Source organism: Amblyraja radiata, chromosome 19, assembly GCF_010909765.2.
Source record: "Amblyraja radiata isolate CabotCenter1 chromosome 19, sAmbRad1.1.pri, whole genome shotgun sequence".
Classification (NCBI taxonomy): Eukaryota; Metazoa; Chordata; class Chondrichthyes; order Rajiformes; family Rajidae; genus Amblyraja; species Amblyraja radiata.
The window spans coordinates 46,177,190-46,189,562 of record NC_045974.1 but is presented as its reverse complement, the minus strand read 5'-3'; the positions used below and the strand labels follow the sequence as shown (position 1 = coordinate 46,189,562).

Here is a 12,373-nt window from a genome sequence, read left to right as displayed (position 1 = left end):
TGGTCTGAGAAGGAGCAGCAGCATCTTCCCCGTTCCCAGGCCCCCGAGAGGACATTTATACGGCATCTTCTGCCCGCACTCCATGTCAAAGCTCCCTGGACTCTCACCTCTGAGCCCTGCGTCCCAGACATGGTCTCGTCTCCTTCAGCAGATCCTCGGTCTCCCTTCCTGAGCTCAGACATCCACTTCTCCTCACCTCACCTACGCTCACTTCTCCTCACCTACACCTCGACTAAACCCCTTGCCTCGACAATACCTCACACCTCACTATGAAACCTCGCCTCGACTAAGCTTCACCTCAACTAAACCTCACACATCACTAAACCTCACCTCACACCTAAACCTCAACTCACTAAACTGCACCTCGACTAAACCTCAACTCACTAAGCTTCACCTCAACTAAACCTCAACTCAACTAAACCTTAACTCACTAAATTTCACCTCAACTAAACCTCAGACCTCACTAAACTTCACCTCAACTAAACCTCAACTCACTAAACTGCCCATCGACTAAATCCTCGCCTCGTCTAAGCTTCATCTCAGCTAAAGCTCAACTCACTAAACTTCACCTCAACTAAACCTCAACTCACTAAACTCCACCTCAACTAAATTTCACCTCAACTAAACCTCAACTCACTAAGCTTCACCTCAACTAAACCTCAACTCACTAAACTTCACCTCAACTCAACCTCCTCACTAAACTCCACCTCAACTCACTAAACTTCACCTCAACTCACTAAACTCCACCTCAACTAAATTTCACCTCAACTAAACTCCATCTCACTAAACTTCACCTCACTAAACCTCAACTCACTAAACTTCACCTAAACTAAAGCTCAACTCATTAAACTTCACCTCAACTAAAACTCAACTCACTAAACTTCACCTCAACTCACTAAACTCCACCTCAACTCACTAAACTTCACCTCAACTCACCAAACTTCACCTCAACTAAAGCTCAACTCACTAAACTCCACCTCAACTCACTAAACTTCGGACTTCCGGTGTGGCCATGTTGTGGTGAGGGCACAGCATTGAGCTCAGATCCCCGTGAATTGCATAAAAAGCCTTTTTAAAGTAGGGAACGAGTTAAAAAAATACTCACCGAAGGTTGCTTGGTGTCGTGGGAGTGACATCATCATAAATCAACAAAAAAATCGTAGTTTAACGGAACCTTTAGATGAGAAAAGGAAAACTCACACGAGGACCCAGAAAAGCCACTATCAGACTTCAGGTTCAAGAAGATTTGGAAGCTCTTCAATCAACAAAGTCTGTTTCATATCAAACAACGGAAAGCTCAGAAGAAGAGTCCATTCCTCAACAAGCAGCATTTGAAATGGCTACAAGAGGAGAGGCCAAAGAAAAGGAGAAGGAGCTAAAACAGCTGGATCAAATGGTAAGAGCTAATCTTACTAAAGATCTTACCAAAGACTTCTCCGAAATGTTTGCCAGTATTAATACTACACTAGAGAACAATCTCTGTAAACTGGAAGTTAATTTATCCAAGAAAATTGATGCTGCTCGAGAAGAATCAAGTGAAATTTAAACTTCTCTGAAGCAGAAACTCAATTAATGTGATCAGAGAACAGCACTGGAATTTGAAAGACTAGAAAGTGATTATAAAAAGAAATGTGATATGTTGATTGAAGAGATGAAACAGTCTGACATCGTGACAGAAGAGATTACAACTGAAATGAAGGAGATGGCTCGTGAAATATCGATTCTGAAAAATGAACAAAGTGATAATCGGGAGCAATTGATTAAATTGACGGACAAATGTCAAGATTTGGAGGCGAGGTCAAGAAGATTGAACTTAAGGATTGTAGGAGTAAAGGAGGGACGAGAACAAGGAATTGATATGTCGGTGCTTGTCTCCAAAATAATTAAAGAGGTCTTTAAGTTGAAGTAAAATGTGAGGATTGATGTGGCTCAAAGAGTCGGTCCTCCCCGAAGAGAAACAAATGCTCCCCCAAGACAATTTATTGCGAAGTTCTTAGATATTTCAACCCCGGAAAAACTCCTGAAGATGATACCACACGGTGAGAGGCTTATATTCGAGGGAGAGTCTGTGAGATTCTATAGGGACTACCCTCGCGAAGTAATGGAGAAAAGGAATCAATTCAAAAAAGCAAGCAACACTTTGCAAGGACAACGAGGGATAAGATACGGCGTGGTCTATCCGGGCAAGATGTTTATTTCTTACAAAACAACTCAACGTTCATTCAGGGATCCGGAGAAGGCACTTAAGTACGCACAAGAGATTGTACAGAAAATTGAGAAGGATGATGATTAAAACTTTCAATAAAAGTCTGTACTACAATTATGATGGCGGACCTGCTTCAGACACTAACCAGACAGCCTTATCTCAATGGAATGTGTTTTCAATGACAGAGTTCAGATGTCACCTTGAACGAAAAGTTAGATGATAAACAACTGAAAGAGGCTGAAGAAAAACAGCAGAAATGATATTATGGACTGAATTTAAAGCTTTAACTATTATAATGAAGATTAAATAGTAAAGAACCAACTAATTATATGAAGCTTATTAAATTACTAACAGTTAAATAATGGCAATAGATGAAATGTAAGGAAATATATCCTGGATGTATTCTAATACAATAACTAATGAAAATAGGTATAAGAAGTTTATAATTCTATAAACCTGTAGTAAAGGGGGGGGGGGGGGGGGGGGGGATGTTACGGATTTTGAATAGTTCCAAAGGTTCCGACAGGAAGATGGTTACTATTAAGATAAGGGAAATTAACCCTTGGAACAGGCTGGTAATTAGGTGCATCTCTGAGTATAAGGACAAGGCCTGTCCTTATGTCTTATGATTTCATGATTGTAAGTAAGGAATAAGAATTATTGAATTATAGAAGGTTTAAATTTTGGGTATTTAAGAGATTACGTGGAAAAGTAATGATGAGGATAACTTTTTATGATGAAATTTTGGTTGTTTTTTTGCGTTTTTTTTTTGGCTTGACTGGTTACAATTTTTTCTTCTTCTTTCTCTATGTAGGTTAAGATTTTTGGCTATATTAAGGGGAAATGGCATGATATTGTCTAGGACAGCTTAATTTGGGGGCTGAGCTCAATGTACAATTCCAACGGCGGAAGTCAATAATATTCGGGCCACCTTAGGTGGCAACGAGAATTTAAGGTATCCCATTTTTGATACCTTAAAATCTCTCTTTTTTTAAATTATAATAGTAAGATTAAACGAGAACTTACCAGTTTGAAGTTTGATCTGTATTTTATGAGGAGTTACGATGAGGGATTACGTGAAGAACCCGCTCAGTGCGCAGGCGCGGCATACTTCCAAGCAGCGGCGTGGAATCACAGATAGACACAGTTATTTGAAGTATACATAGTAAAGATAAGGAGACATCAATTTATTAGTTTGATCCATATAATGAGGGTGGGAGCGGAGGGCACGTAATCCCTCATCGTAACTCCTCATAAAATACAGATCAAACTTCAAACTGGTAAGTTCTCGTCTAATCTTACTATTTTACTTCGGAGTCACGTGAGTGACTACGTGAAGACTTCAAAGCTCTGTGATTTCAAACCGTGTAACAGTTCATACTTCACTCGCTGCCGAAGTCATTCGAGGGAGGAAGTATGTTATCGTAATCAACCATGAATCTGTTTGTAAAAACAATAATGGTGTTATTAACAACAACAAGACCAATTGCTTCCCCGGGCTTAAATTATATATTTTTTTGCAGATTCTTTTTCTGCAAACGATACAGGTTCTGTCAGTGGTTTGTTATAAAAGTTTGGAACGTATACTCCCTAGACCACCCTGCAGTAGCCAGGATGTGGTCCATAGGCTCGTCCATCCTCTTAGTTACTGACGTGGAAGCTGTCCTGGTGGAATAAGATTTTATACACGTTAGTATTTACTCCAGCAACTCCCAGTACCTGCTTGAGCCACTAGAGATAGTTTAGCTCGTCACCCGACCATGAGGTTTCCGGTGGCTGACCCATAAGGCTTTTCCCTCTCCCTCGGTATTCCTTATTGTGTCGATCTCTAAGTGGGTCATGACACATAAAACGTGGTTCAGGTGGGTATGCCCGGAATTTCATGACTGGACCTGATGTTCCTGGTCTGTTCTGTTTGGCGAACCCTTGAATGGGCATGTGACACTATCTGGTGTTATAACCATGTTGTCCCATCGCAGTAGATGGGAGAGCTGGCTCTTTGTGTTGATGTAAGGCCACCAGCATGTCCATCTTCAGGGTAGGCTGTTCCAGGGTGAGTGACCTGGCTGGTGATCATCCCCTAAGGTATGTCAGGATTTCACTGACATCCCAATTTGGGTGTACCTATTTCTGGGGAATGGATTGATATACCTCTCCTGTAGCTGAACACCAGTGAGCGGTACCCAAGTTGAGTAGGCTAACAGAACATGTCCTTCATTGTGGTGAAGACCTGCCAGGAGCTCCAGTACAGTTTTTTGTTATAGTTGAATGTGTAATTCCTGTTTTGGAAAACAGTGTACCATTTCTTGATGCTCCTCAGGTATGTTCCCTAGGATATGCGACGGAATACTGTCATCAGGTTGATAGTGCTGCTGATCCAAGCACAGCAATGGTCTTCCCAATTCTGCAATTCTTTTAATGACCATGTCGAGGATCACTGGGAACCATGCTTGTGGACTTGGTCCACTGTAATTTGCGTAGTACCCGACTGATGAAGCCGTAGTACCTATTGAAGAGGTAGAAGGAAAGGAAAACATAGAGATTAGGTTCCCCCCACCCCTCAATACGCGGGAATGTCTCCATTGCCGCTGCCTTGAGATTGGTTTCATGTGACGTAAGTTAGTACGTGGTGATTTAATTGGATATAAGGAATCGATATCTGGTGTCCATATTGCTTAGTGATTTCAGCAAATATTTTTGGTTTAAATGTATGTTTACAGTATTTAGCTCACCTGATAGGTGAGTTACTGATGGTCAAACATGTTTGACGACATACGGTTTCCAATTGTTAATAAATTGCCACCTAATATCGATGTTCTCCGCCCAAGTGGTTTGGTATATGCCACCACTGATGTTGTTATCTTATAAACGAACATGCAAATTTGGTGGATTACTGAGCAAATGCTTCACTAGAATTAAGTAAGTTAATATATAACATGTTTAAGTCAATTCATATTGGCATTAAGTATTACAAGCTCAGTAACACATCAGGACACATAAGATGTTACTCAAAACAGGTGGAAGTGTACAACCATAATCCTTCCTGCCGATAAATTCCATGATAACACTACAGATTAATCCATTTGCCCCCATATTACAGGTATGGAGATAGTTTTGAACACTAGTATCTCAGCTCATAGGAAAGGTACAAAGTTCAGTAGCTGGTAATGCTGCTATATCCCAATTACTTTGCCACGTAGTTGATTGGTCGTTAATGCACCATGACTGATAGTCTTAATGAATACCAGATAACAACGTTGTGGATGGTCAACGTAAATATCTGGATATATATTTTGTGCACCGTTCCCAGAGGCACTGCAATACTGGGTCGATGCGTGAAGTGGACGGAGCAAGCCCCTATTCCATCTCCCTGTTCCAAAATTCAATTTAATATATGGTCCCTAGATAAGGGACGTATCAGATTATTAAACTGATAAGAACAGATACTACACTTGATCTTAGCCAAAAGGCCGAGAAGCGATGCAGCTAAAGCTTTATCCAAGGATAGTTTGTCGTTAATATATAGACATGCCATGACGGAATGTTTCTAAGTGTCAGGGCTAGTTGATTCTGGATAACTTTGATTTAAATGCCGCAACGCTCATCATGGTTACTCCATCCAGGTAATTGCGGTATATCCGAAACTTATATGAGAAGGTGCTGAATAGTGTGCATCTTCAAGGTCGATGTCTACCATAAAGTATCCTGGGATCCATGGTAGTAGTTACAAATCCCATGAATAGGTATACCTGGTGAAATACTCAAGTGGTTTATCAACGATTGTGCGACATTCACCATCGTGGGAGGGTAGACCACTTGGGGTGCTTGCTGAATTGGTGGCAAGATATTAATTCTATTCCCCTTGTATTTATTTATTTTTATTTTTATTTATTTTTTATTTTTTTTTATTTTTTGGTATATAACTACCAAGAGTGATACCTTCCTAACCAGGCGTGATTCATCCACCCCTTGTTAGTACAACCCTTAACCTTTATGTGATGGTAGGAACCATATTTATCTGTCTTCATTGTTGTTTTCTTCGGTTTCTGGTTCCTTGTTCTTGTAGGGACGCGGGTTGGTGGGGGGGGGGGGGGGGGGCGCATTTTCCCCTGGGGCCTGCTCTGGGCCGTGGCCTAAAATGCTACGGGTTTGGCATGCAGGCCCCGAGCTTTCACCAGTACCATGAGGTAGACGCCCCGGGTGGACACGTAGAGGTACTGCTGTCTGGTTTAGTGTGGCGCTCATTCCAGACTCTGCCCTCTTGTGCCGAATAGTTTGAACACTTCGTCCAGTTTTTTAGGACTGATTTGGTAAGTGCCAGGTAGCAGGATCTGTGCTTGTGAGGACGGCGTTCTCATAGTCCTGTTAATTTCATAGATTGAGGGCAGGTTTGTGAGTTCATTTCAGAAGTTATGAGGTATACCGTTGAACAGTAGGGTCAGGTGTTTTGCCATACTACCCTGCCCTTCTGGAATGAGCAGGTGGACATGATAGCCGACGTCAGGGTACCAAATGCATTTTTAAAATATTTAGGTTAAATGCGCTGCTCAATGTATCCCCCAATAATGGCGGGCACTTTGAGTAAATGCAATTTAGGGGAGGCGTGATAAAACCAACGCCTCATGGCTACCTGTCTTGGAGAGGTTTTTTGGAAAAGACAGGTAGTAAGCTGGCCATCAGTTGAAACTGAAAAGCCATCTCGCTAGTGGTGGAGCCACATAGCGGCCACACCCAGCAGCTCTTCCTGATCCTGTACCTCAAGCATACTCCCGATATTGTTCAGCCAGTGACCCCTATTCATGACCAGCCCAGCCACTGGTCACCCCAAAGCTAACCACACTAAGGAGGAAGCGATGGGCAGTGCCTAGGCACTGTGGAGGGTATGCCTGAACCCTCCAGCGAGACTGCCCCTCACGTAGCGTGTCTCGCAGGAGCTCCTGCTCCAGGAGCCGCTCCAGCGGCTCAGGCGGCTGTCTCTCTCCCATGCGGGTGGAGAGACGTCCCCTCCGACAAGTCGGAAGCCACCGGCCGGATGCCTCTTCGGATGGCTGAACATCCAGCCCGCATCTCAGGCACTGGCGGGTCTGGCTTCGGCGCGGTGTGGGGATAGCGGCGCGCCCGGTATATGTTCCTACCGCCTTCTTCTGGAGCTTTTGTGCCTTGTAGTAGCGAGAGCGCCCCTCAAGCAGCGCGTCTCGCAGGCACCTGCTCCGTGAGCCGCTCCAGCGGCTCAGGCGGCTCTCTCTCCCCCCGTGCGGGTGGAGAGACGTCCCGTCGCAAATCGGGAACACCTGCCGGATGCCTCTTCGGGTGGCTATACATCCAGCCCGCTATCGGGCTGGGCTCGGCACGGTGTCGGGGAATTGCGGAACATCGGGTCGCTCCTACCGCCTGTTGCTGCCCCCCTTCCCCCCGACGGGAAACGTTCCTCCATGAACGGGGGACAGTTTTGTTCCAGAGCCTTTTTCTCTGCCTGTAAAACACAAGCAGAAAAAGGGGCTCCCCTGTAAAAGTAAACCCGACCTCAGGACACTCACCTGACGGTCCGTTTCTCTGTTGCGGGAGAGCCTAACTCCCGCTGCCGCTGTTGCTCTGTTGGCGTAATGCCGCGCCTGCGCACTGAGCGGGTTCTTCACGTAGTCACTCACGTGACTCCGAAGTAAAATTCACGGTTATATGGTTTACTTAATAATAATATTCTGTTTTTTCTATGTATTTTTCAACGCACTTCTTGTTTCTTCCTATGGAGGTTCAATAGACGGAGGAGATGTAAAATAACGCTAATATGGGACGGTTACCCCACACCCAAAACCTCAAGGTATTTAACCACACCACATGAATTAAAACTAGCAAAACTAATAAAGAATGCAAGACATTAGGGGGAAAAGTAATGGAGGAATCACATTTTGTAGTTGGAAGATTAGGGGTGCGAATGATCCAATTAAAAGGGGTAAGATTATGGCTCAATTAAAATCTTTAAAGGTGGATATTGCGTTTCTACAAGAAACGCATGTGAAATTACAAACACAGATGAGACTAAAAGCAAATTGGATAGGCCAAACTTATTATTCGTCATTTACTTCTAAAGCTAGAGGTACGGCTATTATTATTCGGAAAGGTATACCATTTATATCAAAGAACACTATATCTGATAAGGAAGGAAGGTACACTATAGTGGCAGGAGAAATTTATTCTACACCACTGACTCTGTTAAATATTTATGCACCAAATTTTGATAACCCCCAATTTTTAAAGAAAATTACGGATATAATAGATGAGTATAATTACCAAAATGTAATATTAGGGGGGGATTTTAATTGTGTTATAGATACATATTTAGATAAATCAATAAAAGTAAGGAAGAGTAAGGTTAAATCTAAAACTAGTGAATTTTTAAACATATATATAAAAAACACTAATATAACAGACGTATGGAGAATAGTCAACCCTACGTGAAGCGAATACTCATTTTACTCAGCGGTACGTAAAACTTATTCGAGAATTGATTATTATTTAGTGGACACAAAATTAATTCCTTATACGATTAACCCTAAATATCACAATAGTATTATTTCTGATCACTCACCATTGACTTTTACTTTAAAACTAGAGGGGACGCCAGGTATAAAATCGTTTTGGCGTTTTAATACACAGTTAATTAATAATCCACAAGGTTATGAGTATTTAAAACAACAAATGAAATTCTTTTTTGATACAAATGAGACACCATCTCACCATCTTTATTATGGGAAACTTTTAAGGCATTTATACGTGGAGTTATAAACTCATATCAAAGTTACCAAAATAAAAAGAACTCCATAGAACAAGAGACTTTAGAAAAGGAAATTAAAATATTAGAATTAGATAACGCAAAAGACCCAACTGTAGATAAACATAATAAGATCACATTATTGAAATTTAAACTTAATCGAATATTATCGGCAAGAGTAATAAGATTATTTCAGATCACAAAACAGGCACAGTTTGAATTTGGTGCTAAACCACATAAACGTTTGGCTAGGCAATTGAAGAAACAGGAGAAGAAAAAGACGATTACTAAAATCAAATCAGAGAATGGGGAACTACTAACGTTACCCCAGGATATTAATAAAAGGTTTGCCCAATTTTATCAAAACTTGTATACGTCTAAAACAAAAATAGAAGACAATATAATTGTAGATTTTTTAGATAATTGTAATCTGCCAAAATTGGATATTTTGGAACAAGAGGAATTAGGAGCACAGATCACAAGGGAAAAAATAAGTGAAACAATAAAAGAGCTGAAAAATGGGAAAACGCCAGGACCAGATGGTTTTAATAATGAATTCTATAAAGGTTTCCAGGAGTTAATGGTACCACGGTGATTTAAGTTATACAAATATGCCTTTACCGAAAATAAATTACCAGAAACGTTAGCCGAATCCACAATTGCGTTAATACTTAAAAAAGATAAGGACTTAGAAGAACCGGGCTCATATAGAGCCATATCACTCCTAAATACAGATCAGAAAATTTTAGCAAGAACTTTAGCAAGAAGATTGAGTAAATACACTAAGCTTCACCTCAACTAAAACCTCAACTCACCTCAAGCTTCACCTCAACTAAACCTCAACTCACTAAACTCCACCTCAACTAAAGCTCAACTCACTAAATTTCATCTCAACTAAAGCTCAACTCGCTAAACTTCACCTCAACTAAAGCTCAACTCATTAAACTTCACCTCAACTAAAGCTCCACTCACTAAACTTCACCTCAACTCAACCTCAACTCACTAAACTACACCTCAACTCACTAAAGTCCACCTCAACTCACCAAACTTCACCTCAACTAAAGTTCAACTCACTAAACTTCACCTAAACTCACCAAACTTCACCTCAACTAAAGCTCAACTCATTAAACTCCACCTCAACTCACTAAACTTCACCTCAACTAAAGCTCAACTCACTAAACTCCACCTCAACTCACCAAACTTCACTTCAACTAAAGCTCAACTCACTAAACTCCACCTCAACTCACTAAACTTCACCTCAACAACAGCTCCACCAGCCCGGGCTTGGGCTTGACGTCAGCGCGTCCCCTCGGCTGTCGGGCAGTGCGCCTGCGCCGCTCTCCACGCTCGGCCCCTCCCCCCGGCGGCGGGACAGCGAGGACAGCTTGAGCTCTCGGCGGCTATTGGCGCCTTTTCCCGAGGACGTCAGGGACTTGTGTGGCAGCTACTGCAGTGAAGCACCTCCTGCAATGCAGTTGTACTTTGCAGAGGAGCAGCTGTTTCAGTGATGCATCTCCTGCAATGCAGTAGTACCTTGCAGAGGAGCAGCTGCTGCAGTGATGCACCTCCTGCAATGCAGCAGTACCTTGCAGGGCAGCAACTGTTTTAGTGATGCACCTCCTGCAATGCAGTTGTACCTTGTAGTGGAACAGCTGTGGCAACATAGCAGATGCTGCAGTGGAGTAGGTTCCTGCATTGACGCCCCTCCTGCAGTGAAGCAGCTTCTGCTGTGGAGCATCTCCTGCAGCTGCAGAGAAAGTTCAAGCCTCCACCATCTCCTCAGGCAGCGTGTCCCAGATTGCAACCACCCTCTAGACGAGTTTAATCTCATCCACGTCCGTTTTATTGTTCTGTTAGTATAGTCGGGTCTACAATTCCTTGTTCCATCATCTTATTCTAATTGCTGACTCCAAATACTACGTTTCTTCATCTGTTCTTGCCCCATCAGAGATATTCTCCCCTTTGTTCCACAATCCACAACAACCCCTCTCTACAAGTGAAAAACAACTTGTCCCTACACACACTAGGGACAATTTACACTTATATCAAGCCAATTTGCCTACAAACTACGTTTTTTGAGTGGAGGAGGAAACAGAAGATCTCGGGGCAAACACTCGCAGGTCATGTGATAGGAGAAGAATTAGGTCAATTCGGCCCATCAAGTTTACTCTGCCATTCAATCATGGCTGATCTCTCCCTCCTAACCTCATTCTCCTGCTTTTCCCCATAACCTCTGACACACGTACTATTCATGAATCTGTCTCTGCTTTAAAAATGTTCGCTGACTTGGCCTCCATTCCTTTTCTCCAGAGACGCTGTATGTCCCGCTGAGTTACTCCAGCTTTTTGTGTCTGTTTTCGGTTTAAACCAGCATCTGCAGTTCCTTCCTACATACAACATGTGTTAATTGGGTGTAGTGTGAGATTGTGCTGAAACTGTGATGTTTAAAACTTGCAGACTTTGGAAGTCAGAGCACCAGTTGTGACTGTGAGACGTGGTGTTATGTTGAAAGCACACAGATGGCCTGGGACGTTCATTAGATGCATCAAGAAGTTGCTATGGAGACGGTGCAGGACATTCCCCCCCGGTTAGGGAACCTGGGAACCGTTCCCAAGTGGAACATGCTTCCGTGAACAGAGTTCCCACACGGCAGAAGATGCCTGCAACCCCGCAGCAGCCGGTAAATCCATCCCACCGTCTCCCAGACACTCGCTCATGTGTACGGGCTGTACTTTAGTGGGACGGTAAGCTGGGGACGATCTACACCTCAAACAAGTCAACTCGGGGCTGGACAACGATTAAAGATAAAGACGGAACAAAGAAATAATGACAGAAAATGCTCTAAACACTCAGCTGGTCGGGGTAGCACGGATGAGAGGGGCCGAAGGGCCTGTCTCCGGGCAGGGCGATCACCGACGCTGTCCATGTGGAGCTTGCACGCGTCCCCCCCGTGCTGGACCGGGTGCGGGTCCGGGCACAGGAGACGAGCTCAGCCTTCCAAGCCATAATCCAATCTCACCCTTCCTCCCGCGCATCCTAGCCCCAACGGGTCGAGTGCCGTTGCCTTCCTCCCCAGACAACAATTGAGGGGGAAAACACAGAAGAAACCTCTTCCACCCCCCGGAATCCCTCAGGGAATGCCCCTGTCCTGCCTTTGAAAACAAGCCGCCACAATTGTGCACGATCAGTTAGCATTATTCTTTTTTTGTATATATACATATATATATATATATATATATAGTGGAAAGCGTATCATGGGATGACTCGGATTATCAGGACACAATCTCCTGGAGTAACTTGCACCTCTGGAGAGCATGGACAGGCAACATTCTAGCTCAGGACCCTTCTTCAGACTGCTTGGTGTGGCGGGGTGGAGAAAGTTTGAAAGGGGAGGTGGG

General features: G+C 43.2%; 1 non-coding gene across 1 annotated transcript; it reads right to left on the bottom strand.

The window, feature by feature from the left end:
• Nucleotides 1–5,496: 5,496 nt before the first annotated feature.
• LOC116984291 lies at nt 5,497–5,688 on the bottom strand. Its single transcript, XR_004414957.1, has one exon. It is a non-coding gene; the product is annotated as a U2 spliceosomal RNA (small nuclear RNA).
• Between the last annotated feature and the right edge of the window lie 6,685 nt (nt 5,689–12,373).